Source organism: Nicotiana sylvestris, chromosome 12 (assembly GCF_000393655.2).
Source record: "Nicotiana sylvestris chromosome 12, ASM39365v2, whole genome shotgun sequence".
Classification (NCBI taxonomy): Eukaryota; Viridiplantae; Streptophyta; class Magnoliopsida; order Solanales; family Solanaceae; genus Nicotiana; species Nicotiana sylvestris.
This window is the reverse complement of record NC_091068.1, coordinates 92013380-92020997: the sequence shown is the minus strand read 5'-3', so window position 1 is coordinate 92020997 and position 7618 is coordinate 92013380.

The following is a 7618-nucleotide window of genomic DNA, read 5'->3' as shown; positions in this document are numbered from 1 at the left end:
ACCCACTTGAAAAACAAGGGAATACGTTTCACGTTTTGGGGGAATACATCTCAAGTTTGGCATCAGGCGCCCACTTGGAAAACAAGGGAGGTCATTTCAAGTTTTGGCATCAGGCGCCCACCTCGAAAACAAGGGAATAGACTTCAAGTTTTGGCATCAGGCGCCCACCTGGAAAACAAGGGAATACATTTCAAGTTTTGGCATCAGGCGCCCACTTGGAAAACAAGGGATTACATTTCAAGTTTCGGCATCAGGCGCCCACCTGGAAAACAAGGGAATACACTTCAAGTTTTGGCATCAAGCGCCCACCTAGAAAACAAGGGAATACATCTCAAGTTTTGGCATCAGGCGCCCACATGGAAAATAATAGATTACATTTCAAGTTTTGGCACCAGGCGCCCACCTGGAAAACAAGGGAATACATTTCAAGTTTTGGCATTAGGCGCCCACCTGGAAAACAAGGGAATTCATTTCAAGTTGAAGCATCAGGATCCCACCTGGAGAACAAGGGAATTCATTTCAAGGTTTAAGCATTAGACGCCCACCTGGAGAACAAGGGAATTCATCTCAAGGTTTAAGCATCAGGCTCCCACCTAGAGAACAAGGGAATTCATCTCAAAGTTGAAGCATCAGGCACCCACCTGGATAACAAGGGAACTCATTTCAAGTTGAAGCATCAGGCGCCCACCTGGAAAACAAGGGAATACATTTCAAGTTATGGCATCAGGCGCCCACCTGGAAAATAAGGGAATTCATTTCAAGTTTAAGTTGCAGGCGCCCACCTGGAAACAAGGGAATTCATTTCAAGTTTTGGCATCAGGCACCCTCCTGGAAAACAAGGAAATATACTTCAAGTTTTGGCATCAGGCGCCCACCTGGAAAACAAGGGAATACATATCATGTTTTTGCATCAGGCGTCCACCTGGAAAACAAGGGAATTCATTTCAAGTTGAAGCATCAGGAGCCCACCTGGAAAGCAAGGGAATTCATTTCAAGGTTTAAGCATTAGGAGCCCACCTAGAGAACAAGGGAATTCATCTCAAAGTTGAAGCATCAGGTGCCCATCTGGAAAAAAAGGGAATTCATTCCAAGTTGAAGTATCAGGAGCCCACCTGGAAAACAAGGGAATTCATTTCAAATTGAAGCATCAGGCGTGCACTTGGAAAACAAGGGAATTCATTTCAAGTTCAAGCATCAGGCGCCCACCTAGAAAATAAGGGAATTAATTTCAAGTTCAAGCATCATGCGCCCACCTGGAAAACAAGGGAATTCATTTCATGTTTAAGTTGTAGGCGCCCACCTGGAAAACAAGGGAATTTATTTTAAATTTTAAGTCAGAGAGGCATCAGAAGCCCACATGAAGAACATGAGTCAATTTTCAATTATCAAGATTCAAGTTAGAGGCATCAGGAGGAACCCGCCGGAAGAACAGGGTCAACTTTCAATTTTGAAGATTCACCTCAAAGACAGCAAGAACCCTCCTGGAGAATATGGGCAATTTTTAATTCAAATCAAAAGTAGCACGAGCCGCCTGAGGAACAAGGTTTTCAAGCTCAAGTATACTCCAAGTTCAAGTTTATTTCAAGTGCAAGCAGCAGGATGCCCAGCTGAAGAACAGGGTCAACCTCCAGTTTTCTTCAAATTCAAGTTAGCAGGATGCACACCTGAAGAATAGGGTGAATTTTCAGTTTCATGTTGAAAGAGCAAGTGGAGATTCAAAGAAGATTCAAGACAAGAAGTAGATAGGATTTTGTATTTTTCTTTTATTTTTGCTGTAATTTTTCATTTTATTTTTTATGTAATGGTAGGAACAGCGGACCGAAACCTCGACGGCACCTCAATCGACTCTCCACCTCGGTATACTCCATCACTGTTCCTACTTATGAACTACACGTGGACCGATTCCTTTATAACCAAAGATATGTAGCTAGCTCAGATACCAGGGCTCGGTCACATTCTCCTTTCTTTTAGTTTTTGTCTCTTTAAATAAAGGTCGGGTCAAAAAACCTGTCTTGTCATTCTTTGTGTGAAAACTCTTCGCGTTTCCAGTCAAAGAGGGGCAGTTGTAGAAATGTAATTTTTTACCCTCTCCAAAATTTTACACATTTTAGCGTAAAATATTTAGTTTAGGTTTAGTATCGCTATTCTAAATAGTGTTGACTCTTTTACTTTATTTTATCACAAAAAATAAAAATTACAAAAAATATGTTCTTTTATTTAGCTAATTAATATTTTATCTAGTTACTTCTAATTTATCTACCTTACATAAAATTCAAAAATACAAAAAATAGTTCCACTTTATTTTTAGGAATATTATTTTAATTTTACAATAATTTTTCTATTTTTTATCTTTTAGTATGATATTTGAAAAATATCCAAAAAAATAGGTTTATTTTAACATTTAGTTTTATTTTAATAGTTATTTTACTTAAGTAGGATTAATTAGTAAATGGTGTAGTAATTTTGGTCTTGTTTTAGAAGAAAGAGTATGAAATTTGAGGCTAATATTGTTGAGAAAACTACCCTCTATAGCCCCTCAAAATTTTAATAGCCCATGTTTTGTCCTACTTACAAAAAATGGCCCTTCGGCCCAAACGTATTGCATATAGTAGCCGAAAGGAATAAGCATTACAACATAAGCGCATGTAGCTCCGTGGTTAGAGCGCCTGTTTCCTAAGCTGAAGGTCGCAGGTTCGACCCTCACCTGGTGCGATAGAGCAACCCTTTTTTGCCTTTTTAAATGTACTTCTGGATCTTATAAGTATTTTTGTATATTTTTTTGTATAATAACAGACTATTTTTGTATATGTTTTGCATAGTGATAGTCTATTTTGTATATTTTTTGTATAGTAACAGTATATTTATATAGTGACAGTCTATTTTGTATATTTTTTGTATAGTAACAGTCTATTTTCTATAGTGACAGTCTATTTTGTATATATTTTGTATAGTGAGAGCTAATTGTATATAAATTGTATAGTGACAGTCTATTTAGTATATTTTTATATAGTGATAGTCTATTTTGTACATATTTTGTATAATGACAGTCTATTTAGTATATTTTTTGTATAATGACATTCTATTTTTGTATATATTTTGTATAGTGACACTCTATTTGTATATAAATTGTATAGTGACAGTCTATTTGTATATAAATTGTATAGTGATAGTCTATTTTGTATAATTTTTGTATAATAACAGTATATTTTGTAGATATTTCAACTTTATGCATAATCATCTCCTCCATTCTTCCTCTCATTGAGAAACCAGCCACCAGCGTCCAAGGCCTCACAGTCGCCGAAAATGGTAACAAGATCGTCGGAGTTTTAAACTTTTAGCCAAAGATCTTCAAAATATTATCTACATATTCACAGAAACTATAAGAGAAAATCAGAGAAGAAGACAAGGTTGAGCCTTATGCTACACCACTGCCGAAATAAGAAGATCTGGACTTTTACCCGTCGCCACAAAACTCAAAATCAGACTATTAAAAAAGAAATTCTGCTACTGCTTTTATTGGTGTCATTGATTCTGCACTTTGAATCGAGAAAAGAAACTCATGTCTGGGTTTGGAACTTCTGTTAATGTTTTGTTTGTTACTGAAAAGTGAGATTTGAAATTGTTCCGTTGAATTGAAATACTATTAATAGTGATTTGATAAATTGGGCAAAGTGAATTGACGAGTAAAATTCAAAATCCACTTACTTTGAGCTTGTGACTTTTGCATCTGTTGGTGAAATTTGTTTCAAGGATTAAATAATTGCTTGGAAAATTGATGTGACTAGTAAGGAAGAAGAGGAAAGCGAGAGGAGCAGTCATGGTCATAGTTGGCTGGCTGGATTTCCGGCGAGGGAATTAGTAAAGTTTCCGGCTAGCACTTGTTTTATTTTTAGGCCATGACTTGTATGGGCTAATTTGTGGGCTACCAGATGAAATTTGTTTTGCCCGATGGGCTATAAATGAAGTTCTCTCAATTTTGTTTGGTCTTAATTGAAAAGACCCAATTTCGGATAGCCCAAAACATTGAGTCCATATTCATTTTCTATTTGACCTAACCTAATTCCTACTCCCTATAAAATAATTCCTAAATCCGAAGAAGGCTAGACGAAACAAAAAAAATGGCAGCTAAAGCCATCACTCTCATTTGGAGGTCTTGAACTTCACACACAAAGAAAAAGCTACACACAAACACATATACAGAGGAGCACACATACAAACAAAAAACGGCAAAGTAGTACTAGGAGATTGATTTGTTTTGCTATGTAATCATTTGCATAACTTCCTGGTGATGTATGTTTCTTTAAAACATGATATTTACTAGCATAATAGTTATTCTTCAGTTTGGAATGATCAACCTCAGAAGCAGAGTTCTTTTCTGGTAACCAATAACCTTGCTGATGGTTTGCTGCCTCTGCCTCCGTCTTCGTCTATAGAAACAACCTGACCTTGGTCTTTGCATTGACTGCCATTCATCTTCTGCTTCAGCAAAAGGTTCAGATAAAAAAATCAGTGTATTATTTGTTCCCGTCTCAAAAGAAGAAGATCGAAATAGAGAGTGGGAGTTACGGAGACGGAGTGGTTTTGAGTGCGATTCGGAGTCGAGGTGGGTGTTCTATTTTTTGGGCTTCCGTCGAGGTTGTCGCTGTCTAAGATTTCTGGTGCTAAGCATTTTCAGATTAAAATTTGCTTTGTATTGAGAGGTCCGTTCGATTCGAAGGCGCCGTCGAGTTCGTTGTTGAGAAACTCCCTTTGGTTGAGGTTGCTGGAGCTCAGGTCGTGGTCCCTTTTTCGGCTGAAATTTTGTTGCCGATTTCTAAGCTGTGATACCTCGGTTAGTCATTCTGTACGATTTTTGGTTGGAGTTTTATCCCATTAATATTGAATGAAAGTTTTCCTTACTGCGCTAAAAAGTTCCAAATTTTCTATTTCTATTTGATGGTTATTTTTGATACATTTGTTCATTGTATTTTATTTAGATGACATTTGAGTAAATGTTTATATTCTCATTGTGTCTCATGGCATATTCATGTATTGCAGTAAACCTTATCATGTTTCATTGATCATTTATTAAGATAACAATTATTTATTATTAAAAGTTGATTAGTCTCGTTGTTATGTTAAGTGTGAAGCTAAGAGAATTTTCATTTCAAGTTGACCAAAACCACTGGAATGTAGGGCTGTTTGATTTAGTAAAATTGGGCTAATACCGATGGCCCAACAACGTGAGGTGTCCCAATTTCCTCCACAACTTTAATTTAATCCATAATTCATCACCTTCACCACAATCCCTAACTTAGGAAAAGAATTACAAATATTGTAGCTTGCTTTAGGCGCGATTAATAAATTATTGTGTCCATGGGTACGATTCCTGTGACATGGTCACGATACGTAAATCTCAATTCGGGTGTACATTTCATGTGACCCGACCATAACTTCAAATACTAATAAAATAAACACGTGTTGTAAATTGTGGGTATGGTTCCCATGATACGATTCACAACATGTACCAAAATGATAAGTGTACGACAATCGTAACTTGTTCTTTAAATGATTCCATATATAAATAAAAATGGATATACAGTTAAAATGCACAATAGGTTTAAAACATGTAATTAATAAGATAATTAGGCCAATTAATAATAGTTGAGCGACCGCACTAAAACCAAGGAACCCGGGAATGTCTAACACTTTCTCCCGGGTTAACAGAATTCCTTACCCGGTCTTCTGTGTTCGCGGACCATAAATAGAGTCATTTTTCTCGATTTGGGATTTAAATAAACCGATGACTTGGGACATCATAATTATTCCAAGTGGCGACTCTGAATTTGAATAAATAATCTCGTTTCGATTATTGTCACCTTAATTGGAAAAACTCTCCTATACCCCTCTTGGGATAGAAAAAGGAGGTGTGACATAGCCAATGTGCAGATATCAAATGAATTGTGCGGCCGCTGAACAGGGTCTGCACTGACGAATGATTCCAAGTTCAGAGAGTGTGCAAAAGACCAAGTCCTGAAGCTTTGCGAAAGTGCAGACTGCACAAGAATTGTGCGGCCGCAGAAGATGCTTTGCAGCCGCAATCCAGAAATGTACGGCTACAGAATCCAAGCTCCTGCCAACTGAAGAAATCTGGGGACCGCACATGGAATTGTGCGGCCGTAGAACCTCCCGACGGGCATTTTTGTCAGCGAATTTGGGCCACTATAAATAGACGAGTTTCACATTTTTAGGTTAAGTGTCGAATTTTGAGCTGTTGTAGCCGTTACATTTTGCTAAGGCTAAGGCATTTTTGTTTCTCTCTACTAGGGAAAGCTTTAGATTGGTTGGAACGATTACCGAACCATTCCATTCACACTTAGGATGAGTTGGCGGAAAAATCCATTGCTAAGTTCTTCTCTCCCAGGTACATGGCTACACTTCGAGAGGAGATTTTGGCATTCAAGCAACATCCAAATGAACCACTACACAAGATATTGGAGCGATATAGAACAATGGTTAAGGAATGTCCCAACAAAGATATAACGGAAAACATGATTCAATAAACCTTCTATGGTGGGATTAAATCAACCAACTAATGTGTAGTGAATCAACTTGCCGGTGGGAACTTTATGACTACGCCTTATGCGGAGGCATGTGAGATTTTGGATGAAATGGCGGAAATATCATCGGCTTGGTAATCCCGAGCCAATGTTCAACAAGGTAATCCGAATATGATCTACCTTCATAAAGAATTGGATGACCATGGGCAAGCAATTACCGAATTGACTACTACCATGAATCAACTAGCAAAGGCTCAACTTAGTAAAGTACAAGCTCCTAAGAAAGTCAATGCCATGGAAGTGGTGAACATGATGGGGAACAAGAGGAGGGCTAAAGGCCAACAAGTGCAAACTCGAGTAGAGAACTATGTACAAGAAGATAATGGCTTTGAGCAAGATGATTCATATAATGAACAAGAAGAGCAAGTGTAAAATGTGAATAATTTTCAAGGGTAAAGAAACAACTTCTAAGGCCCAAACCAACAATAATGGCAACCTCAAAACAATCAAGTCAATGATTAAAAGGGCCAGTCATCCTAAAATTAGGATTCATTTCTTGTCGCTCCTAAGGATTAATTGTGGATCCATGATTGGAATTCTAACAATTAAGGAAATTAGACGGATACAACAATCAAGGAAATTGGAGTAGAAATAATCAGGGAAATTGGGGGGGGGGGATATCAATCAAGGCATATAGAGCAAAAATTAAGTCAATCGGGGGTCGGGTTTTCAAAGTCCCCCGATGTACCAACAATCGAGCAACCCGCCTCCTTATCCTTCTCACGGTCTAAGTTCTTCAAACAATGAGATGGGTTTCATTGAAAATATGTTTAAGTAAATGATGGAAAAGAATGCCAATTTGGATGCCCAACTTGCCTAACACAACACATCAATCCGCAACATAGAAGTTCAAATGTGGCAAATCTCTCAAGCTCTAAACTCTCGCCCTAAGGGGGCACTACCAAGTGACATGGTGGTAAACCCAAAGGGTGGTAACAACCCGGGGCATGCCATGGCCATTACCACAAGAAGTGGGAGAGGTGGGAATGCACCCACCTCAAGTCAAGGGCAACTTATTG